Here is a 26,215-nt window from a genome sequence, read left to right as displayed (position 1 = left end):
GAAGCATTTTTTATAAACACAATCCCTAGAAATGTGCGTGTGTGCATTGCCGCTGACCAAGGAAATTAGATTCGCTTAAATTCCAATTAATGATAATACTGATATCCTTTTGCATACAAAAATTGCATTTACATTTCTAACACAGATCGAAAACATTTTCTTATAGATTTTTGTGTTTTAAAATAAAAATAGCATTGAAAGTATTAAAAAAAACTAAACATTCAAATCATTCAAACCATGAAGGAAACCTTTGTTTTCCGGAAAGGTACGTCTTCCTGATTAAGAAAATTACACTTAAAATTTTTTTATGGATCCAATTTTTTTTTAGTGTAAAAAACGTTTTTGACATTTTTTTAATTTTCAACTTGAGGTGTGGTTAACCGATTTCAACCATAAAATACTCATTTTACAGGTAATAGAACGCCCTCCAACTTTTTTTTACATTGCAGTGAGTTCCATTCATTAGTTTAGAAGCTACATTTCGCCAAAGTTGAAAAAGTTAGAAAAAATGCAAAAATGCTGGCATAAATGGCTTCGTTAAAAATACACGCCTAAAAACCGAAATTAGTTTTATGACTTATACTTAAAGATACATCTTTAAGTCAACTAACAAGACCATCAAAAAAAAAATCAATCAATAGTTCGTTTATATATCGATTTTTTACGTTGGGAAAAACGGATGTTACAGCCCTGTTAGAGCCCAGTTGTGTCAGTTAACAGCTGTAAGCCAAAAAAAACACCGTTGCGGCAAGCTTCAAAAATGCATATTAAATTATTTTACTGGTGGATTGTAATGATCCATATCTTTTTTTTTTGTGTTTCGAACTCGTGTTCACCGCACTATGTACCTAGTTAGTTTTATTTTAAAGTCAATAGATCAGAGCTTAACTTTGCCATACAGATCAATACGATTGGATGAGTAATGGCAGCGCAGAAGCTCGACAAAAATGAAAAATGAGTTTTTTGGTCGTCTGTAAGTCGGCTGTATATATCGTAAAAACTCGAAATAAATCCGTTGAAAAATCATAATGGGTACAAACTTAAAGTTTACATCCTACCGAATAAAACAAGCCGGATATGGCCCAAATCCATGGAAAACTGGATTTATTGTGGATTTTTAAAGTTCAGATTTTTCCACTTTTTTCGGTTGACAGAGTCCAAATTTAAGATTTATCATAGGCGGCGACATGTAAACAAAAATGAGTGGTGACGGCAGCCGGGTCAAAAAATAGCTAAATTTAAAAGCTAGAAAATTATAAAATAAATTTAATTTCTGAAAATTGCTTTAAAAATATAAAATTGCTTGCGTTATGACTGTGAGTATTTTTAACTAAGTACTATCCATTTGGATAGTTCATTCTTATGAAAAAAGTAACCTTAATTAAAAAATTAAATTCACTTTAATAATTTTCTAGCTTTTAAATATCTGATTTAGCTATTGAGTGACCCGGCTGCCAGCACCAATTGTTTTTGTTTACATGTCGCCGCCTATGATAAATCTTAAATTTGGACTCTGTCAACCGAAAAAAGTGGAAAAATCCAAACTTTAAAAATCCACCATAAATCCAGTTTTCCATGGATTTGGGCCATATCCGGCTTGTTTTATTTGGTAGGATGCAAACTTTATGTTTGTACTCGATATGATTTTTCAACGGATTTATTTCGAGTTTTTACGATATGTACAGCCGACTTAAAGTCGACCAAAAAACTCATTTTTCATCTTTGTCAAGCTTCTGCGCTGCCATTACTCATCCAATCGTATTGATCTGTATGGCAAAGTTAAGCTCTGATCTTGACTTTAAAATAAAACTAAAACTGGCCCAACCGAGTGGATATCTGCCGAGATATAAGAAGAAATTCGAAAAAAGTCCGAAATTTAACATTTCAAACTTTAAAAAATCTTTAAAAAAAACTGTGCCATCGAAAAAAAATTTAGTGCTATTTTCGTGATCTAGGGATCCAAATCTAACAGAATTTGCCATCAATTGCTGGGGAGCATTTCGGCTGTAAACTAGTGAAATCTGTATCTCCGTTTAAATTTTTAATTTCTTAAAAATAAAAACAAATTAAGATTTAAAAAAAAAATGTTTAACCATTGCCCCCACAAAAATAATATTTTTTTTTTACAATCGGTTTTTGTAAAAAGTTTTTAAAATATCGAATTTGTTTTAACAAGTTCTCGGCTTTTTTCTATGAATATTGAATTTAGAATTTATATTTGCTAATTATTTTAAATTTACAAATTCCTTATTTTTAGCCTATAGCCGAGAAAAGATTTTATCATAACTTTTTTCTTATTTTCCGCAAAAACAACAGTTTATTGTCCTATGCAGGCTACTTAAAATATATAAAAAAAAACATGCAAAAAAATTTCTAAAATTCTTATTGATTGCGTAAGTTATCAGCTGCACAGAACAGAAACAAATTAATCCAAAACATATTGTTTAAATATAGAATGTCATACTGGATTGAGCATGTAATTATACCCTTGCAGAGGGTATTATGATTTCAGTCAGAAGTTTGCAAAGCAGTGAAGGAGACGTTTCCGACCCCATAAAGTATATATATTCTTGATCAGCATCACAAGACGAGTCGATCTAGCTATGTCCGTCTGTCCGTCTGTCCGTCCGTCTGTCCATCTGTCTGTTTCTACGCAAACTAGTCTCTCAGTTTTTGAGCTATCGGGATAAAACTTTCCCAAAAGTCTTCTTTCTATTGCAGGTAGTATATATGTCGGAGCCGACCGGATCGGACAACTATATCTTATAGCTCCCATAGGAAGGATCGGAAAAAAAAAACTTTAAAAAATTCTAGCTTCGGTGTTTTTTGAAATATTACCTTCTACTTTTGGGAATGTTATTTTTTAAATATTTCTGAATTTCGAATTAATTATTTAAAAAATCGGACTACTATATCATATAGCTGCCATAGGAACGATCGGAAAATTAATGGAAAAGTAATAGGAAATAAATTCTAGCTTCTTAGGTTTTTATTGTATTATCTTCTACTCTAGGATATGACTCTTTTTAAATATTTCCGAATTTCAATTTTAATTGGATCAAAATCGGACGACTATATCATATAGCTGCCATAGGAACGATCGGAAAATTAATGAAAAATATTAGAAAATTGAACATTTTTGCGATTTGTTAATTAATAGGAATGATCTGCAAGGGTATATAAGCTTCGGCTGGCCGAAGCTAGCTTCCTTTCTTGTTAAATTTCGAATCGATAAGCGTGTAAATCTAAAAATTAGCTTGTTTCTTAAAAAAATACACCCAAAAATTGCTTAAACATACCTCTTTCTCTAAAAGATAGCTCTCCAAAAACCAATATGATTATTTTGGTTAAGATTTATGAAGTTAGAGAAAATATTTTTGTTTAGGTAATGAAGGGGTAAATAAAAAACCAAATACACTTTGCGATTTAGCTAATATGGGGGTTTCTAGAAGGTATCCACTGTAGACAACTCTTATAAGGGAAATTAATATTTATGCGAAGCAATGTTTTGCTTTATATATTCGACTAATTTAAGAAAAGACATTAAGGAAGGCAATTCCATATTACTGCATTTTACCATTGATATTTTGTTTCAGTATTTTGGTTTTTACATTAATTTTTCACCTTGATTAGAATTATATTAATAACTAGCTGTACCCGGCGCGACTTCGTTCGCTTAAAATTAGTTTTGAGTAGATTGCTTTAAAACCTCTGTGTAAACAACATTTTTAGAAGATCCTTCAGGAGCGAGAATAATAAGGCTACTGGCAGAGCTAACTCTAGAGCATGCGACATAAAATTGTCCATGAGAGAAGCAATCTTCTCTAAGATCTAGTCCAGCCAGCTTCAAAGTCTGCCCCTGCAGACTTTTGCAAAGCAAACTTTTAGAGGGAATTGTAGCCTTTTAAACTGAAACGGCAGACTGGATGGTATTAATGGGATCCTGGGTATAAACACTGTTTTCCCCTTCGCGCATCCCGTAAATAATGTTGCTTCGATTATATTCTTATGAAGACCTTTTATCTGCAATCGTGTCCCATTGCATAACTTTAGGGGACTTAAATTTCTCTATAACATTACGGGTGCTACAATCCTAAGAGACAGATTATGCTGATGAATTCCTGGAGGATTCAAAGAATTTAAAAATTCAACAGGGTAATAACAGCATTATCAGCATCAGGAACAGAGTCGACCGATTTATAGAAGACCATCATTCTAAACCATCAAATGAGTTTAGCAATAAATTATTAATAGTGGTTGCTCTTTAATTTTTCGTTGTCAAAATGGCGCGCTCAGATAGCCAATCTAAGCTTTTACTTGATATGTTAGAAATGTCAGGAAATATTTTGGATGTAAGATCTTGAACGTTTTTGACTACATTTCCTAAGCGTGATGTTATAACTATTTTTCCATCAACTGTTGGATGGACGCCATTCCCAATTTTTAAAAGAGTTTCGGCAAAAATTCCTGCAGAGCGCTAGTTTTTTTATCTGTGGCCATAAAAATTAAGATTTTAAACAGGCCTTTATTTCGTCAGCTCTTGCACCTCGTGGCACAACAGGAAGGGTTTGGCGAAAGTCTCCAGCTAGCTGGACTGTAATACCACCCATCAACATAGTATTCTCATTAGTATCTTGCAGGGTTCTATTTATGGCTTCAAGCCCACCTTTATGTGACATGGTGCACTCATCCCAAACAATAAACTTACAATCTTTAAACACCGCAGTCATATTACATTGCTTTGAAATAGAGCAATGAGGTGTTTCTAAATTAACTAAATCCAAAGGAAGTTTAATATGTATAATAATAAAATAGCCCTCTTCTAATTGCCTGCTTCTCACTCCCAAAAATCGAATTGTGGCAAGGGAGAGCAAGTGTATTTTTTGCATACGCCTCTTCTAATACTTGCGATATTAATTTGTTAAATCGTCGATGAAAATATATATCATCTTATTTGAGATTCCTTAAAAACATATATTAAATTCAGATTGTTTAAACAAATATAAAAAATGAATGTGATCCAAGTAAAAGTGGTGAACTTGTATATTTTTTTTTATCAGTTACAATGTTATCAATGCAATTTTAATTTGCGCACAAATATGTATACGAACTAACTTATTATTTTCCAATTCCACATTTGATTGATAACACTATGCAGCATCAAAAATTAACCTCGATGAATGCTATATTTTTGGATTCGTTACGAATTCCCAAGTTAAACTGCGTTTTCCAAAGAGTTCCCCGACGCAAGGATTCTTAGCAAAAAGACCTCAAAGTTCGAAAAATGCTGAAATTGACCAACTTTGCGGAGCTCTCAGAGGCAAATGGATGCATGGCTTGGTTCGAAGTTAAAGTTTTTTAAAAGATACACCCTTTATCTTTCAAACCCCATACATAAAATAATTTTAGGATTTTTTTAAGGCAGAAATAAATTCCAAAAAACATAGTCAAAAAACTGAAAAACATAAAGCTGCGGTCAAAATAGTATCAGTGTTGCCGCCTTGTGTTTTTAAAAGTTTGATGTTGTAATTTTTTCTTATCCAATTAGTCTAATAGTAAAACAAGAGAGAACGCTATAGTCGGGTGCCCCGACTATCAGATACCCGTTACTCAGCTAAAGGGAGAGCGAAGGAGATGGAGATAATTGGCTTAACTCGTGGGTTAAACTTTGATCTGCCGTAACTTTTTTAACGAATGGTCCGATTTAAAAACTTTCTTCTACATTTCGATAGGTATTGATAAACACAATAAAACTGCATTTTTACTTTTCCGAAATATTGAAATTTTTAAAATCGTATATTAGCGATTGTGGGCGTTGGAGGGGGCGTGGCACTTTTTTGAAACAAACTTGCGCTGCGTAGGAACTCCTAGAATCTGCATGCAAAATGTCAATCTTCTAGCTTTTATGGTTTCCGAGATCTCAGCGTTCATACAGACAGACAGACGGACAGACAGACGGACAGACAGACGGACAGACGGACATGGCTAGATCGACTCGGCTAGTGATCCGGATCAAGAATATATATAGTTTATAATGTCGGAAACGCTTCCTTCTACCTGTTACATACTTTTGCACGAATCTAATATACCCTTTTACTCTACGAGTAACGGGTATAATTATAATCAATACAATATTACCAGGAAAAGGTCAATTACAACAACAAACTTTTAAATACACAGGGCGGCAACACTACTACCATTTTGACCGCATCTGTACACTTTTATGTTTTTTGACTAAAAATGCTGCACAGTGTAATTATTAAAATTAAACACATTATCGACTTTCAAGTAGAAACATACACACACATTGTGTGTATGTATTGTATTGTAGGGGAGAGTGGGGGAATTTCGTCAGCATTTTTTAAAGCTATTTTTTGTCCATCTTGAGACACGTTATCATATTTCTATATTTATTGTTGAATGCGGTTAGCACCAAGCTTTAAAATGTGACATTCCCCTATTTTTTTAATTAGCTTGGTGATTTATAAAAAAATAAAATGTAAAACCAATATACTGGGGCAATCTCACCACACAGGGGGGTAAAATCACCACACCACCGGGGCAATTTCGTCACCTGAAAAATGTAGGGAGTTTAACGCCTGAAAATATGCTACACAGATCAAGCGTACCATTTTTGTTGACGTCCTATATTTGTTGCTGCTGCTGGTAGTCTGTTCGTTAGCCAGCTCGTCAAATATAAAAATATGTATTTAAAATAGGTGCGAATTTACCCTTAGCGTAAGGTGGCGAAATTTCCCCAGACCGTACTTTTTTAGAAATAATTATTTTTCTTGCGAAATTAGGCGCGAAGTTAAAAATCACTGACGCAGAAATGCACATTATAGCACTGTGTATTATATAAAAAATCGTGTATCTTATTCCTTTTGAATTGTGGCATACAGAAAAAATTTCGTCGAGCACTAAATGTAGCTTTTGAACTGTTAAAACACATTTAATATTATAGCTTAATTATCTTGGCCTTCTGTGCAAAACAAATGCATTGGTTGTGTCTGGCCGTCTTGAAGGACTAAAACAAAAAAATTATATATTTTTACGACTTATGGATTCCGAGATATTGCAGGTGACGAAATTGCCCCTGTGACGAAATTCCCCCACTCTCCCCTACATGTATTGTACAAATCAAAACATATCCAAATATAAATACGTTTTTGGGCTAAAGTTCGAATCTTAAGATATTTAAATTGGAAACATTTTGGCTTTGTTTACAGAATTTGTAGTAATTTTTTATCTTCTTCCATTGTGGAAATTAAATAAGGCTCTTACTTCTGCTACAAAATGAAAAATCTAAACAAATTCGGTAAAAATACTTTTAAAAAAATGTTAAAAATTAAAAAAATTAAACTTAAGCATTTGGGCCATAGAATAACCATTTACCAAAAAATCATCTCGATCGGAGCAGCGGTTTAGATTTTTTAAATCGAAAAGTTAATTTTAAATGTAGCCCCCAAATTATGGGGGATATCGAAATTTCTTTTAGATTTCTAATTAGGCCCTTTCAAGACCTAAAATTCTGCAAAATCAAAATTTCGAAATTCCAACCACTTTAGAAGCTAAGCTTTAGTAAATCTAATGATTTTTTGCTCTAAATATGGATATTGGAGCTGTTTGGGGCCACTGGGGGGACATGTCGGACCTTAGTGGGCGCCTACGGCCCCAATGGAATACTGTTAAAAAATTTGGCTGCTCTAGCTCTTATGGTTTAGGCTGTGGTCGTATCCCCCTAAAAATCGGTCTTTCATTTTATAATCTTTAGAGATATTCCTAAATTTCCTTAATTAATTTTGCTTAAATGCACTTATTTGTAATAATGTAGAAATAAGTCAGTCAGTCAATTCCGGTCATATACCGCTAAAATGAATTTGATATTTCTTGAAGTCTATCGAATAAAGGTATAATATTAGCCTGGGCGTAAAATGCATCAGAGCAGCCTGTAAAGGAGTTTGTTAAGAGTAACTGCTATTGTGAAATAAATGAAATTTAATAATCGTGCAACAAAATGATCGCGCAAATTTAATTTCGGAAATGGATCGTCACCAGAACAACATGAAGTTTGAGGGGTATTAGTCTTTAATTTATAATCAGATATGGGGTAACCCAACATAATGTACGGGTTATCATGGAGGGGTGGGTGAAGAACAACATCCAAGCCTCCCTAAATCCGCGATCGTTTGAAGATTAGTTCCTCTTGAGTAACTCAGTAGAGGGTATAATCGGTTTCAACTCTTTTAGGTACATTCAACTAGTTTCAGACAGTGCACTTATTTTCTTGTTTCTAGAAAGAACCCACGCCAGTCCGACGAGCATAGCGCAGAGCATCGCTAGAAGTGCACGACCACTACGACAGCATACTCCAGATCAGCTTGAGAACCATTAGGATTCGAGTTGAACGCAAAAGACTTAAATTCTGGAGATGATAAGTCGACTGTTAGACTACACAGGCCGACACCATTTTATTTTAATAAATGAGGCTCTTCTAAACATAAGTTGCCACAAATTTTCTTCGACTTTTGGGATATATCTTCAAGAGTGGTCAAACAATTTTGGTAATCTTTTCGGAATTAAATAGTAACATGTCTCTTATATACGGTCGTTTTGGAAAATTCAATCTAACTCAACCACACGAGGAGGTGGGAGCATTCAAAATTTAAAAGTCACAGAAAAGTTTAAAAATCTTTATTTGTGAACAGCGTTTAAAAATTAAATAAAAATATTTTTTTCTACAATGTATTTTTGATCAAAAGGACATAAGGTGTCCTTAAGTTTTAAGACACTCATCAGGTTTTTATACCCTTGCAGAGGGTATTATGATTTCAGTCAGAAGTTTGCAACGCAGTGAAGGAGACGTTTCCGACCCCATAAAGTATATATATTCTTGATCAGCATCACAAGACGAGTCGATCTAGCCATGTCCGTCTGTCCGACCGTCTGTCCGTCTGTCTGTTTCTACGCAAACTAGTCTCTCAGTTTTTCAGCTATCGCGACGAAGCTTTCGCAAAAGTCTTCTTTCTATTGCAGGTAGTATATATGTCGGAACCGACCGGATCGGACAACTATATCTTATAGCTCCCATAAGAAGGATCGGAAAAAAAACTTTAAAAAATTCTAGCTTCGGTGTTTTTTGAAATATTAACTTCTACTTTTGGGGATGTTATTTCTGAATTTTGAATTATTTATTTTAAAAATTGGACTACTATATCATATAGCTGCCATAAGAACGATCGGAAAATTAATGGAAAAGTAATAGGAAATAAATTCTAGCTTCTTTGGTTTTTATTGTATTATCTTCTACTCTAGGATATGACTCTTTTTAAATATTTCCGAATTTCAATTTTAATTTGATCAAAATCGGACGACTATATCATATAGCTGCCATAGGAACGATCGGATAATTAATGAGAAATATTGGAAAATTTAATATTTTTGCGATTTGTGAATTAATAGGAATGATCTGCAAGGGTATATAAGCTTCGGCTGGCCGAAGCTAGCTTCCTTTCTTGTTGTTAATTGTTTTGGAATGTTTAAATTTGTTCCTCCTCCTTCACAGTGACGATTCACAAACAGTGCCCAAACCTATCACTATTTTACGTAACTCATAACTATTTTTGAGCACAAGTGACCCTTGCTTTAAAAATATTTATACATGGGCGTAAGTTAAAAGCTGGGGGGGATTACACTTCAGGCATTTAAGCCCCCAAAGATTAGTAGGCCACGCTCATGTGCTAATACCCAAAGCAAAACTACTTAGATCGTTTAGAATTATGATATTTAAAATTGTGACAGGTTTGGGCACTATTTGTGAATCGTCACTGTGAAGGAAGTAAGACAAACAATTTTAAAAATTCCAAAACAATTCACAAAAGCCTGATGAGTGTCCTAAAGATTAGGGACTAAGGAGTCTTTAAATTAAAAATGCATTGTAGAAGAAAATATTTTTTTTTTAATTTTTAAACGCTGTTTACAAATGAAGATTTTTAAACTTTGCTGTGACTTTAAAATTTTGAATGCGCCCACCTCCTCGTGTGGTTGTCAAAATACTTTTTCTTAAAAATAAAACAATCATATCACATCACTCGGCTTGCGTATATATAACAATATGGAATGTCATTTTCGTTGTAAACGCAGTGAATTTTCTCCATTGTCTGGACTTATCATTGTGAACTTCCCAAGATCCCGTTACTCTGCGGCAATATGAAATACCAGCTATACCCGGAGCGACTTCGTTCGCTTAAAATTAGTTTTGGATGTAGGAAATTAGGTTGTCAAGACTTTCTTATTTCTTATTAGCGCGTTTTTTGCAAACCTTTGCGTAAACAACCTTTCTAGGAGATCCTTCAAGAGTGAGAATCGGAAGGCTACTGGCAGAGCTATAAATTAAATGAATGTGATCTAAGTAAAAGTAGTGAATTCATGCGCGGATATGGGTGATATCCCCCCATCCGCGTGAAAAATGAAAAAAATTTTGGTATTCAAAAAGTATGCAACAAAAAATTTGTTCTGATATTACCCCCCACAACAAAATCCTAGATCCGCTACTGAGTGAATTTTTATACATTCTATCAGTGACAATATTATCAATACAATTTTAATTTGCGCACAAATGTAAACTTGATTGGATTAGTTGTTTTTAAATTTGTTGTTTTCAATGAAACGAAAACATTTGTACACGCACGTGTACTTATTAACTTATTATTATGTTTTTTGGAATTTATTTCTGCCTTAAAAAAAATCCTAAAATTATTTTATGTATGGGGTTTGAAAGATAAAGGGTGTATCTTTTAAAAAACTTTAACTTCGAACCAAGCCATGCATCCATTTGCCTCTGAGAGCTCCGCAAAGTTGGTCAATTTCAGCATTTTTCAAACTTTGAGGTCCTTTTGCTAAGAATCCTTGCGTCGGGGAACTCTTTGGAAAACGCAGTTTAACTTGGGAATTCGTAACGAATCCAAAAATATAGCATTCATCGAGGTTAATTTTTGATGCTGCATAGTGTTATCAATCAAATGTGGAATTGGAAAATAATAAGTTAGTTCGTATACATATTTGTGCGCAAATTAAAATTGCATTGATAACATTGTAACTGATAAAAAAAAATATACAAGTTCACCAATTTTACTTGGATCACATTCATTTTTTATATTTGTTTAAACAATCTGAATTTAATATATGTTTTTAAGGAATCTCAAAAAAGATGATATATATTTTCATCGACGATTTAACAAATTAATATCGCAAGTATTAGAAGAGGCGTATGCAAAAAATACACTTGCTCTCCTTTGCCACAATTCGATTTTTGGGAGTGAGAAGCAGGCAATTAGAAGAGGGCTATTTTATTATTATACATATTAAACTTCCTTTGGATTTAGTTAATTTAGAAACACCTCATTGCTCTATTTCAAAGCAATGTAATATGACTGCGGTGTTTAAGGATTGTAAGTTTATTGTTTGGGATGAGTGCACCATGTCACATAAAGGTGGGCTTGAAGCCATAAATAGAACCCTGCAAGATACTAATGAGAATACTATGTTGATGGGTGGTATTACAGTCCTGCTAGCTGGAGACTTTCGCCAAACCCTTCCTGTTGTGCCACGAGGTGCAAGAGCTGACGAAATAAAGGCCTGTTTAAAATCTTAATTTTTATGGCCACAGATAAAAAAACTAGCGCTCTGCAGGAATTTTTGCCGAAACTCTTTTAAAAATTGGGAATGGCGTCCATCCAACAGTTGATGGAAAAATAGTTATAACATCACGCTTAGGAAATGTAGTCAAAAACGTTCAAGATCTTACATCCAAAATATTTCCTGACATTTCTAACATATCAAGTAAAAGCTTAGATTGGCTATCTGAGCGCGCCATTTTGACAACGAAAAATTAAAGAGCAACCACTATTAATAATTTATTGCTAAACTCATTTGATGGTTTAGAATGATGGTCTTCTATAAATCGGTCGACTCTGTTCCTGATGCTGATAATGCTGTTATTACCCTGTTGAATTTTTAAATTCTTTGAATCCTCCAGGAATTCATCAGCATAATCTGTCTCTTAGGATTGTAGCACCCGTAATGTTATAGAGAAATTTAAGTCCCCTAAAGTTATGCAATGGGACACGATTGCAGATAAAAGGTCTTCATAAGAATATAATCGAAGCAACATTATTTACGGGATGCGCGAAGGTGAAAACAGTGTTTATACCCAGGATCCCATTAATACCATCCAGTCTGCCGTTTCAGTTTAAAAGGCTACAATTCCCTCTAAAAGTTTGCTTTGCAAAAGTCTGCAGGGGCAGACTTTGAAGCTGGCTGGACTAGATCTTAGAGAAGATTGCTGCTCTCATGGACAATTTTATGTCGCATGCTCTAGAGTTAGCTCTGCCAGTAGCCTTATTATTCTCGCTCCTGAAGGAGGTGAAAGATTTGTCCAAAACATTGTGTTAAAGTCCTGAAAATTTGATATTATGTTCAACAGCTCGATATAAGAAACTTTAGTTCTACCACTTTTGGAAAAATCCCGCTAGTTTAGCGGAAAAACAGTTATAAAAGCTAAAATACGGAAGGCCGTAACTTCTAAACTACTGAAGCTACAGACTTGTGCTGTAAGTTTGAAAGGTATTTTAAAATGCTTTAAGCGTCTTCTGTATGTAATTTGTGTAAATGTAATATTTAACAAGAGAGAACGCTATAGTCGTGTTGGTGTCATGACTATCTAATACCCGTCACTCAGCTAAAGGGAGTGCGAACGCTGTACTCGGGTTGGTGTCCCGACTAATAATCGTAACTCAGCTAAAGGGAGTGCGAGGGAGATAGATATATAAATTTTGATTGCGTATAACTTTTTAATGAATGGTCCGATATGAAAAATGTCTTCTACATTTCCATAGGTATAAATATACACAACAAAATTGCATGTATACTTCTCGGAAATCTTTAAGGATGTGGGCGCAGGACCCATTTTAAAATCGTTAGTGGGCGATTGTGGGCGTTAGAGGGGGCGTGGCGCTCGGCTAAAATAAACTTGCGCTGCGTAGGAAGCCAAAGAATATGTGTGGAAAATCTCAACCTTCTAGCTTTTGTAGTTTCTGAGATCTCAGCGTTCATACAGACGGACAGACGGACAGACGGACATGGCTAGATCGACTCGGCTAGTGCCCCTGATCAAGAATATATATACTTTATGGGGTCGGAAACATACTTTTGCACGAATCTAATATACCCTTTTACTCTACGAGTAACGGGTATAAAAAGATATGCTCAAAACAAATTTTTTTTTAGCCTTTTTTATTTTTCTCAAAAACGGTTTTAACGATTTCCAAACTGTATAGCCCTTGAGATTCCTTAAATTTTGGTATACATCATGTTACTGTAAAAAATTACGTTTAAAAGTAATACAGAAACAAAATAGGCACTTTTGCCAGCTCAAAACAACTTACGCTGCCTAAGCATTGAATTTAGTATGTGCGAATGCAAACTGTATTTTAAGGTCATGGAATCACAACCTTGTCACAGAGTTAGAATCTAGTAATTATAGTCCAGAAATGTTAGGTCTATTGGATTTACCAAGTTTACTAAATTGTGACCATTATTTCAAAAAACATGAAATATATAAAAAAAAAAACAACATTAATAAAAAATTTTTTTAAAACCTAAATTTTTTTTTTTTGTAATAATTTTTTAAAATTACAACATAAAAAAAAAACTAAAAAAAACAAAAACTTTTTAGAAAAAAATTTTTTTTTGGTGGAAAAAAATGGATTTGTTTTTAAATTCTGACTTTGCCGATTTGTAAGTACGCCTCTGCCACGCCCACTCCCTGTCTCAAGCAATAATTTGAAAGGTGGATCAATTATTTATCATTTGCCGTTTACATCGTTCAATTATCTTCACTAGTTCAAAAGTTATGATTTATTACCAAAAAAAGTTAAAAGGCACCACTGTGCGACGGAGCCGACCGAAACGGCTCCAGAGACAATTAGGCAAGCGCGATCGTGACAAAGGGAAAAGAAAAACAAGAAAGGAAGCTACTTTCGGCCAGCCGAAGCTTATATACCCTTGTAGATAAAGTAATCAGGGACCGTAAATAACAGTTATTTGTGATTTTTATTTTAAAAAGACTACTGCGATATTTGGTTTAAAACGTCAAAAATAACGTTCTTTTTACTTTTGTCCACAAAGTTTATGCATTTCAACAAATCTGGAAAGCAAATTAACTGTTATTTGTTCATGTCTATAAAGTGCATAAAAATCAGTTAAATTGTTGATTTAAACTTGTACAAATCTCAGTAGGCCTTTTAAAATAAAAATCACAAATAACTGTTATTTACGGTCCCTGAAAGTAATGCTTACTCGGTGCAGTTCCAGAAATTCCAATTTTGTTTTTAAGTAGTCAAGAATCAAAACGCCTACTTCCTACAAAGTTAAAATGAATTTTCTTATATTCGTTTGAATTTTCCTATGGGAGCCTTAAGATATAGTGGTCCGATCCGGCTCGCTCCGACATATGTACTACCTGCAATAGAAAGAAGACTTTCGGGAAAGTTTCATCGCGGTCGCTTTAAAACTGAGAGACTAGTTCGCATAGAAACGGACAGACGGACATGGCTAGATGGACTCGGCTATTGATGCTGATTAAGAATATATATACTTTATGTGGTCGGAAACGTCTCCTTCACTGCGTTGCAAACATCTGACTGAAATTATAATACCCTCTACAAGGGTATAACAAGAGAGATTAAAATTGCAAATGTTGTTTTTCTCGCTCAGTATTCTTTTTCTATTTCTCGAAGGCAGGCTCCGTTGTTCCGCGTTTTTCAATTGCGTTCTTACTGTAATAAGTTGTTTTCGAGTTCAAACAAAAGTGCTATTAATCGAGATTACATTATTAGGCAATTACTTTTCAAGGGTATTAAAACTTTGTCTTGTCTAAATTATTACAGCTTCTCATTTTTAGAATTTGTATGCTTTATTTCTAGTATTTATAGGTCAAGCTGATTGTACAAGGTGCATAAACAATATAATTTCAGATGAGAACATTTTGTCCTACAGCCCAGAAGGATGTTATTCTTCTGTTAGTCTAATATTCTAATATTATAAAAATATATATTTTTTAAATTCATTGGTGAGGTGGAGCCTGCTGTGCCTCCAGAGAGGATGCGAAGAAGGGTGCTCACCAAGACTCCGGAAGCCATGTTAAACGTACCGAAGACCCCTACAAGTCACAGTAGTTTGTAACAATCTATTAACTTAATGTAAAAGTATTAAAACATTTTAACAAAAATGACGTAGTAAAATGAATTGAAAAGAAATAAACCTTTTGATAAAGGCGATGAAATTCAATATATTTTTAATATAAATGGGCGGTGATGAAAATGGGCAGTGAATAGGAGATGAAAATAGGCAGTAATGGGTGATGAAGGTGATGCAAATTTCTCTCTTTGCTGAAGATTTTGGGTGATATTTAGGCGCTAAAGTAGCGCCGAATAGGCGCCAAAATTTGGTGATGAATTAGGATAAGCCCCTAGGACATGCCCATGCTAAAATTTTTAATACAAATTCACTAGTGATTGAGTGCTTAGTGCTCAATTTTTAGAAGTGATTTACTGCCAAAAAGACGCTGAATGGAACTGCAGAGTCACTACATATATGTGCGTGTGTGTGCATTGCAGCTGACTAAGGAAGTGAGATTCGCTTAAACTCAAATTCATGATAGTACTGATATCTTTTTACTTTTTGTATACACAGAACACAAAAATGGAATAATCATCTAGGTAAGAGCGAGACAGCGAGTTTGCATAGGGATCAAGAAAGGAAGCTAGCTTCGGCCAGCCGAAACTTATATACCCTTGCAGATAAAGTAAATACCTATAGTTTAATGCTCACTCGGTGCAGTTCCAGGGATTCCAGATTCAGCGTGCCTATTTAAGTTTTGTTTTTAAGTTGTCAAAAATCAAAACGCCTACTTCAGTTACAATGAATTTCTTATATTTGTTTGAATATTCCTATGGGAGCCTTAAGATATAGTGGTCCGATCCGGCTCGCTCCGACAATTGTATTACCTGCAATAGAAAGAAGACTTTCGGGAAAGTTTCATCGCGATAGCTTTAAAACTGAGAGACTAGTTCGCATAGAAACGGACAGACGGACATGGCTAGATAGACTCGGCTATTGGTGCTGATCAAGAATATATTTACTTTATGTGGTCGGAAACGTCTCCTTCACTGCGTTGCAAACATCTGACTGAAATTATAATACCCTCTGCAAGGGTATAAATCTATTGTTGTTTTTACGAAACTTAAAACAAGTTCTGATACAATCATTTCTTGGCTTATAGGCTAAAAATTAGACATTTTTAAACATTAAAATAATTAGCAAAGATAAATCTTTGCTTAATTTTCCATTTTAATTTCCGCAGCTATTAATATTATTCTAGCCAAGGCACACTGGGCCAGAAAGTTAATTTTTTTGGCCAAAAATCTGTAATTTCTTTCCCAGGACAGTTAGAAGGATGAAGTTTTTTGCGTTTTTGAAGTGAAATTTATTTAGGCGCGTTTTGCATTTTTGGGGACGGAGTAAAAGCAATTCATGACCGTCACGAAAATCTTCTTCTTCCCTATCACCGCTGACAAACGTTCTCTTTGTACTCTTCTTTCCTCTCTTCGCTCTGACCGCGCTTTGCGCTCATATTTATATTTTATGAGTATTTATGTGTAGGGGAGTGTAGGGTAATTTGACGAGTAGGGTAATGTGACGAACTCGTCGAATCTCATATATGACGTCACGACAAAAATTCCAAATAAATGTAGTCGTCTCCCCTTATGCGGTTATTCCACTACATTGTTCGGGTCATTCATTAGTGCAATTTTTTCTCAGCATATACAATTTGACGTAGGTGCGAGCAAGACAGATATATGTCGGCTGCAATAAGCAATCAATGAGCAAATTGTAAAAACCGATGGGCACTTTTGGTATTTTTTTTTTGGTATTGTAAAATGCCTCAATACGGTACTACCTGAACCGATGAGCAATGAGCAAAATTGAATCTAAAAAGTACAATTTTGCTCATTTATTAGAGCTACTGTGAAATGGGATCAATAATAAAAATTGATTTGATTTTTTTTGGTTGAATTGCCAAACCTTTTCCGTCTAATAAGGTGCTATAAACAAATATGAACAATACAAAAATTATTTTAGTGGCCTAATTACTCCGTTGCCAACTAAAAATAACTCGCATATTTCTATATAAAGACATAACTGCGTCTATAAATTTATATAAAATTGCCTTCCTAAAAATTAATGCCGGGTATGATAAAATTAAAAACAATTACAGATGTACTTTAAACAGCCCAAAACAATTTAAAAACTTGGTAAAAGTGTCTGATTTTTTGGCAACACACACTATTAATTTTACAGCCTTCAACCTTAATGATTTAACCAGTCAAAGTTATTTGAATTATAAAGTTTAAATTTAACGTCTAAATTTTAAGTGACATGCCATCTTATCCAAACAAATCCCAAAAATAGCATATATATTGGTCCCTTTCTAAGCCTCCAATAAATGCTCTAATGAATGAGCCAAACAATGTAGTGGAATAACCGCATTTTCGTGTCGACAATGTATTTACAGTAATATTAATAAGAAGTCCCGTAATTTGTTCGTGAGGTAATTTTCGCTAAAAATGTGGTGCGCAAACTAGCAAACCCATTCAATTTACTTGTGTTTCAGCAGTGCCAGAGCAAAGATGAGTGGAAAATAAAATCAGGCAAATATATGCACGTATACATGAGATCTTTATCAACAGTTTTTGGTACCTCGCGTTTTTTTCTTTTGCGCCGTTTGAGAGTGACACCGTTTTTGCTCCAAGTCTACCTTGTAGGGTATCGTGACGAACTTTTTGTAGGGTATTGTGACGAACTTTTTTTATTCAAGAATTTTAACTGTTATCGTTGATTATTTGTAAAAAAAATATAATAATACCAGATAACATTTACTGCTGCAGTTTTATTGTTGTTATACCCTTGCAGAGGGTATTATGATTTCAGTCAGAAGTTTGCAACGCAGTGAAGGAGACGTTTCCGACCCCATAAAGTATATATATTTTTGATCAGCATCACAAGACGAGTCGATCTAGCCATGTCCGTCTGTCCGTCTGTCCGTCTGTCCGTCTGACCGTCTGTCCGTCTGTCCGTCTGTCTGTTTCTACGCAAACTAGTCTCTCAGTTTTTGAGCTATCGGGATAAAACTTTCCCAAATGTCTTCTTTCTATTGCAGGTAGTATATATGTCGGAGTCGACCGGATCGGACAACTATATCTTATAGCTCCCATAGGAACAATCGGAAAAAAAAAACTTAAAAAAATTCTAGCTTCGGTGTTTTTTGAAATATTACCTTCTACTTTTGGGGATGTTATTTTTTAATTATTTCTGAATTTCGAATTAATTATTTAAAAAATCGGACTACTATATCATATAGCTGCCATAGGAACGATCGGAAAATTAATGGAAAAGTAATAGGAAATAAATTCTAGCTTCTTTGGTTTTTATTGTACTATCTTCTACTCTAGGATATGACTCTTTTTAAATATTTCCGAATTTCAATTTTAATTTAATCAAAATCGGACGACTATATCATATAGCTGCCATAGGAACGATCGGAAAATTAATGGAAAAGTAATAGGAAATAAATTCTAGCTTCTTTGGTTTTTATTGTATTATCTTCTACTCTAGGATATGACTCTTTTTAAATATTTCCAAATTTTAATTTTAATTTGATCAAAATCGGACGACTATATCATATAGCTGCCATAGGAACGAGCGGAAAATTAATGAGAAATATTAGAAAATTGAACATTTTTGCGATTTGTTAATTAATAGGAATGATCTGCAAGGGTATATAAGCTTCGGCTGGCCGAAGCTAGCTTCCTTTCTTGTTTTTAATAGTGACGTCAATTTAATTTAATTTAAAAAAAAATTTGCACTTTGACCATTTTTTTTTGTAAGTTTGGGTATTATCTTATTACTTTTTTCTTTTCCGTATCGAAAAAAACCTTTCCGTAAATAATATATAAAACAAGAAAGGAAGCTAGCTTCGGCCAGCCGAAGCTTATATACCCTTGCAGATCATTCCTATTAATTAACAAATCGCAAAAATGTTCAATTTTCTAATATTTCTCATTAATTTTCCGCTCGTTCCTATGGCAGCTATATGATATAGTCGTCCGATTTTGATCAAATTAAAATTAAAATTTGGAAATATTTAAAAAGAGTCATATCCTAGAGTAGAAGATAATACAATAAAAACCAAAGAAGCTAGAATTTATTTCCTATTACTTTTCCATTAATTTTCCGATCGTTCCTATGGCAGCTATATGATATAGTCGTCCGATTTTGATTAAATTAAAATTGAAATTCGGAAATATTTAAAAAGAGTCATATCCTAGAGTAGAAGATAGTACAATAAAAACCAAAGAAGCTAGAATTTATTTCCTATTACTTTTCCATTAATTTTCCGATCGTTCCTATGGCAGCTATATGATATAGTAGTCCGATTTTTTAAATAATTAATTCGAAATTCAGAAATAATTAAAAAATAACATCCCCAAAAGTAGAAGGTAATATTTCAAAAAACACCGAAGCTAGAATTTTTTAAAGTTTTTTTTTTCCGATTGTTCCTATGGGAGCTATAAGATATAGTTGTCCGATCCGGTCGACTCCGACATATATACTACCTGCAATAGAAAGAAGACATTTGGGAAAGTTTTATCCCGATAGCTCAAAAACTGAGAGACTAGTTTGCGTAGAAACAGACAGACGGACAGACGGACAGACGGTCAGACGGACAGACGGACAGACGGACAGACGGACAGACGGACATGGCTAGATCGACTCGTCTTGTGATGCTGATCAAAAATATATATACTTTATGGGGTCGGAAACGTCTCCTTCACTGCGTTGCAAACTTCTGACTGAAATCATAATACCCTCTGCAAGGGTATAAAAATGTATTTTTTTGTTTGTAAAAAGGATGGTTTACACCAAACGCTGTGGGATTTGGCTACGTTGAAATTTCGAATCCAAATTTTTTTAGAAATATGCTCAGTAAATGTAAGCAACTTTCTGCTTTTACACTTTTAAAAAATATTGATTTTTGGAGAAGTTACATTAAAGAACAAATCGTTCGTCACATTACCCTACAACTTTTGAAAGTGCAAAAAAAGTAGGGTTCACGCCAAACGCTGTGGGATTTAGCTGCATTGGAATTTCGAATTTTACAGGGATATGCTCAGTAGATGTAAGCAACTTTCTGCGTTTACACTTTTGAAAAATATTGATTTTTACAAAAGTTACATTCAAAAAACGAATCGTTCGTCACCTTACCCTACACTCCCCTATATATGTTATATATTTATTTATATTTTATATATATTTATGTGTATATGTTTACATATCATGGTGAAAATGGATAGATTAACCAAAGAGGATTACTATGGTGCTTTACTTTTTTGCATACGTCGATCCTAAGTGCTTGATTTTTTGGTTCCAAAAATTGATCAATAACACTATGCTTATCACAAATTTACCTCGATAAACTGCGCTTTCCAAAAAGTTTTCAGACGCAAGGATTCTTTGCAAAAGGATCTCAAAGTTCGAAAAATGCTGAAATTGTCCAACTTTTCGGAGCTTGGTTTGATTCGATGTTAAAGTTTTTTAAAAGATACACTCTTTACCTTTCAAACCCCATACTTAGAATAACTTTATGATTTTTTTTAAGGCAGAAATAAATTCCAGAAAGCATAGTCAAAAAACCTAAAAGTATTCAGCTGCGGTTAAAAGAGTATTAGTGTTGCTGACCTGTGTTTTCAAACAATAAAAAAAGCGGAAAACGCTGTTTAACTTGGGAATTTTTAACGAATTCAACAATATAGCATCCATCGAGGCAAATTTAAAAAGGATTCATTTTGTTGCACAGTATATTTTAAAAGTTTTGTTTTAAAGTGCGCTTCATTTCGTTTGGATTTTAATTGGTTTTTTACATTTAAAAAAAAATTGGTACCATCCAAAAATTGTAAGTGCCCTTTTCCTAATCAATTTTACTTTTAGTTAGTTGAAAAGTTCAATCTTGTAAGAAAACAAGAAAATGGGTGTGTCAAGCCTACGTGAAGTGAAACCTGAAACTTGTAGTATTCCTCTCTCGTTTATCATTTCATTATCTCTTTTTTTCTGTTTTAGGTTAGTTTGAAGATTATAGGTTAAATAATTCAAGGACGAAGCATGGATTTGGTTTATTTCATAAATATTTACAAGTATAAAACATTACATAAATAACTGTTGGAATTGTGATATTCACTGACAATGTTTATTGGGATAAAGTTTAAACATAAAGTGCTTAATTTAACAAAGTTTTCTCGGTCTTTTCACAAAATGATATTTTTCTCTTCACGAACGCTAAACGACTCGATGCCCACTCGTGCAGGCATCGGCGGCCTTAAAGAATCGAGTACTTTATTATGAATTTTAAATGGCGGACTGATCAAGAGTTGCCATATAGCTTAACCCGCTTCGAGTGTGCCGTGCGGTAGACCCGCCAGATTCAAATCCCACATAACAATATTACAATTAAAAATTACCAGGGACCGTAAATAACACAGGCCGACAAAATGTGACATGGGTCGGTGTCCAGGCCTGCCACCATTTTATTTCGATAAATGAGGCTTTTCTAAGCATAAGTTGCCAGTACGCCTATAGTCCATCAGCTCTGGTATTTGCGGTATCTTTAATTTAAGAAAATCACAAAATTTCTTCGTCTTTTGGGAAATATCTTCAAGAGTGGTCAACCAACATTGGTAATCTTTTCGGAATTAAATAGTTACATGTCTCCTTTATACGGTCGCTTTGGAAAAATCAATCTAACTGAACCACAAGAGAAGGTGGGCGCATTCAAAATTTTAAAGTCACAGAAAAGATTAAAAATCTTTATTTGTGAACAGCGTTTAAAAATTAAATAAAAATATTTTCTTCTACAATGCATTTTTAATTGAAAGACACCTTATGTCCCTAATTTTTAGGACACTTTATTTTCTTACTTCCTTCACAGTGACGATTCACAAACAGTGCCCAAACCTGTCACAATTTTAAATAACATATTTCTAAACGACCTAAGTAGTTTTGCTTTGAGTATAAGCACATGAGCGTAGGCTACTAATCTTTGGGGGCTGAAATGCCTGAAGTGTAATCCCCCTCCAGCTTTTAACTTACGTCCATGTATAAATATTTTTAAAGCAAGGGTTACTTGTGCTCAAAAATAGTTATGCGTTACGTAAAAAAGTGACAGGTTTGGGCACTGTTTGTGAATCATCACTGTGAAGGAAGTAAGAAAAACAATTTTAACAAGAAAGGAAGCTAGCTTCGGCCAGCCGAAGCTTATATACCCTTGCAGATCATTCCTATTAATTAACAAATCGCAAAAATGTTCAATTTTCTAATATTTCTCATTAATTTTCCGCTCGTTCCTATGGCAGCTATATGATATAGTCGTCCGATTTTGATCAAATTAAAATTAAAATTTGGAAATATTTAAAAAGAGTCATATCCTAGAGTAGAAGATAATACAATAAAAACCAAAGAAGCTAGAATTTATTTCCTATTACTTTTCCATTAATTTTCCGATCGTTCCTATGGCAGCTATATGATATAGTCGTCCGATTTTGATTAAATTAAAATTGAAATTCGGAAATATTTAAAAAGAGTCATATCCTAGAGTAGAAGATAGTACAATAAAAACCAAAGAAGCTAGAATTTATTTCCTATTACTTTTCCATTAATTTTCCGATCGTTCCTATGGCAGCTATATGATATAGTAGTCCGATTTTTTAAATAATTAATTCGAAATTCAGAAATAATTAAAAAATAACATCCCCAAAAGTAGAAGGTAATATTTCAAAAAACACCGAAGCTAGAATTTTTTAAAGTTTTTTTTTTCCGATTGTTCCTATGGGAGCTATAAGATATAGTTGTCCGATCCGGTCGACTCCGACATATATACTACCTGCAATAGAAAGAAGACATTTGGGAAAGTTTTATCCCGATAGCTCAAAAACTGAGAGACTAGTTTGCGTAGAAACAGACAGACGGACAGACGGACAGACGGACAGACGGTCAGACGGACAGACGGACAGACGGACAGACGGACATGGCTAGATCGACTCGTCTTGTGATGCTGATCAAAAATATATATACTTTATGGGGTCGGAAACGTCTCCTTCACTGCGTTGCAAACTTCTGACTGAAATCATAATACCCTCTGCAAGGGTATAAAAATTCCAAAACAATTCACAAAAACCTGATGAGTGTCCTACAGAGTATGGACATAAGGTGTCTTTGGCGAACGTCGAAACGTCGCAAAAAAGGAAAACACCATAGTAATCCTCTTGGGTTAATCTATCCATTTTCACCAGGATTTTTATTTTTTCAATTTTTATAATATTCCTGAAAAATAATGATTATTTCATCAAAATAATCATTATTTCTGATCGGAAAAAATAAAACTCAACAAGAGAGAACGCTATAGTCGGGTTGTTGTCCTGACTATCTAATACCCGTCACTCAGCTAAAGGGAGTGCGAACGCTGTGTCGGGTTGGTGTCCCGACTAATAATCGTAACTCAGCTAAAGGGAGTGCGAGGGAGATAGGTATATAATTTTTGATTGCGTATAACTTTTTAATGAATGGTCCGATTTGAAAAATGTCTTCTACATTTCGATAGGTATAAATATACACAACAAAATTGCATTTATACTTCTCGGAAATCTTTAAAGATGTGGGCGCAGGACCCATTTTAAAATCGTTAGTGGGCGATTGTGGGCGTTAGAGGGGGCGTGGCGCTCGGGTAAAATAAACTTGCGCTGCGTAGGAAGCCAAAGAATATGTGTGGGAAATCTCAACCTTCTAGCTTTTGTAGTTTCTGAGATCTCAGCGTTCATACAGACGGACAGACAGACAGACAGACAGACAGACGGACAGACGGACAGACGGACAGACGGACATGGCTAGATCGACTCGGCTAGTGACCCTGATCAAGAATATATATGCTTTATGGGGTCGGAAACGCTTCCTTCTAGCTGTTACATACTTTTGCACGAATCTAGTATACCCTTTTACTCTACGAGTAACGGGTATAAAAATAATGATTATCTGATCGGAAAAAAAAAACTCCAAAATAATGATTATTGTTGATTTTTATTTTTTTTTTATCAAAAACAAAAGAAGTTTCACTTCCTAAAGAAGTTTCACTTCGGCTTACGGCTTACTTTTGGGCTCTCTTAGCAAAGCTCATCAAAATGGATCGACTTCGAGTTAAGCCTTCAATTAAAACTATAATTACCAAAAACTAAGGCAAAACCGCATCGAGTCGGCGGTATACGCTTTTAGTAAATTGATCAACAAATTTTTTTTGAAGGAATAACCTAATTTTGGGATGGCACTCAATGGCACTCGAAAAGCAAAGTACTCATTTGCTAAAAAGAGCCGTAAAAATCAACAAATAAGTAATTTGGTCATTTTCTTAAAAAACAAAAACGTATTTTTCGTAAAAAATTAGATCGGCTGGCCCAGTATGCAAAGTGAAAAATTAATTAAAAAAAAAAAAACTGAAACAAAATATCAATGGTAAAATGCAGTAGGGGAGGCGCTGACACTAATGGGAGGAAAAGTTTGGTTAGACATAGCAGCTATAATTAAAGAGCCATTGGAATGAGACTGGAAAGACATCGGAAAGGCTGTTCTTTTGGCTATAACTTTGTAGTCAATTGCAAAGTATTTGAGGAACGTTGCAATTTTTTTTTTTTTTGGTTATATATATTCTTTATTTATTGAATCTTCTCTATAATGAGACTAAAAATAAGTATATCAAATCTTAGGAATAAAACTTAAATTACAGTCATGTAGACTGAGCTTCGACTAACGGGCCCTAATATTTATAGCTGGGCTGGCAGATCGTTTCGATGTAGACGAGTTCTGTTCGAAAACCGTGTTAGGTTTCTTGCGAGATTATTTGGGTGCAGTGTAAGCTTATTATGGTAGGCCGCTTTCTGCTTTGATATTTTATCTTTAACCGGTAGATCCCTGTGAATGTTTTCGTTCCGAACATACCATGGTGATGTCGACGTTGCTGGGAGCCGTAAGTCCAAATGGGTTTAAGGGTTGAGTTGTAGAGAAGAACTTTAAAGTCCAGACGCAGGGGTGATCGAAAGTTTATAATCCAGTGTAGGCTGCTAGCTTTAAGTCTGAGGTGTACTTTCTTGCATTCAATGAGCCACCGCCAGGTTAGGCGTCTGTCGAGGTGGACGCCGAGATATGTTATATCGCTAGCTTGGGGGATCTGCGTACTATTCAAAGTTAGCGGGGGGCACGATTGTCTATTAAGGGTAAACGTTATATATTTACACTTTTGTTCATTAATTTTAATACGCCAGTCTAATAGCACTTTTCTCTTTTCCGAGATCTCAGCGTTCATACAGACAGACTTACGGACATGGCTAGATCGACTCGGCTATTGACCCTGATCAATAATATATATACTGTTATATACTGTAAGACAATTCTTTGGTAATATCTTAAACAACAATTAATATTTAACCAATAATATTTCTATAGGTATAAATAAACACAACAAAATTGCATTTATGCTGCGAAATCTTTAAACAGACAGACAGACATGAATGGTCTGTGAGTGGTCAACTAATTTTGTTACTCTCTTCAGAATAAAATACCCTGCAGGAAACGGAATCAGTTTTGGACCAGTAAAATACTAATTGGGTCAGGAAAGTTAACTAGTTCAAGTTATGTCCATTTCCTTGTAACGAACTTGGCCATTTTTCATATGCTTGTCATCGGAAACAACTAATCCATTTGCTACTAGTTTTGCACTAATGACTGTTAACCAATTTACGGTTACAGCTGTTAGACTACACTAAAAAAAATATTTTCACGAAAAAGCTAAAAATTAATCGCTAAACCATCAAGTGATTGGATTTCACTAGTACTTGACGATGCCTAACTTGACGCTCTCCTAATTTAGTAGCCAATTAATAGGCGCGGTCCCTAGAGGAATTATGATAATTATTATGTTATCAAATACAGTTAATAATAATTAAATGAAATTAAAACAAACTTACTTTTTTTGAGGCAAGTCGCCCTCTCTAGGATTTGA

General features: G+C 34.4%; 1 long non-coding RNA gene across 2 annotated transcripts; it reads left to right on the top strand.

The window, feature by feature from the left end:
• The first annotated feature begins 458 nt into the window (after positions 1–458).
• Positions 459–26,215, top strand: LOC138911830 (uncharacterized). Of its 2 annotated transcripts, none has more exons than XR_011417468.1 (3): positions 459–722; positions 25,513–25,595; positions 25,660–26,215. It is a non-coding gene; the product is annotated as an uncharacterized lncRNA (long non-coding RNA). The 2 variants fall into 2 exon arrangements; XR_011417467.1 differs by having other exon boundaries at positions 25,506–25,595.

This window comes from Drosophila takahashii, chromosome 2L (assembly GCF_030179915.1).
Source record: "Drosophila takahashii strain IR98-3 E-12201 chromosome 2L, DtakHiC1v2, whole genome shotgun sequence".
Classification (NCBI taxonomy): domain Eukaryota; kingdom Metazoa; phylum Arthropoda; class Insecta; order Diptera; family Drosophilidae; genus Drosophila; species Drosophila takahashii.
Note: the sequence above shows the minus strand (reverse complement) of the source record. Positions and strands in the feature narration are given on the sequence as shown.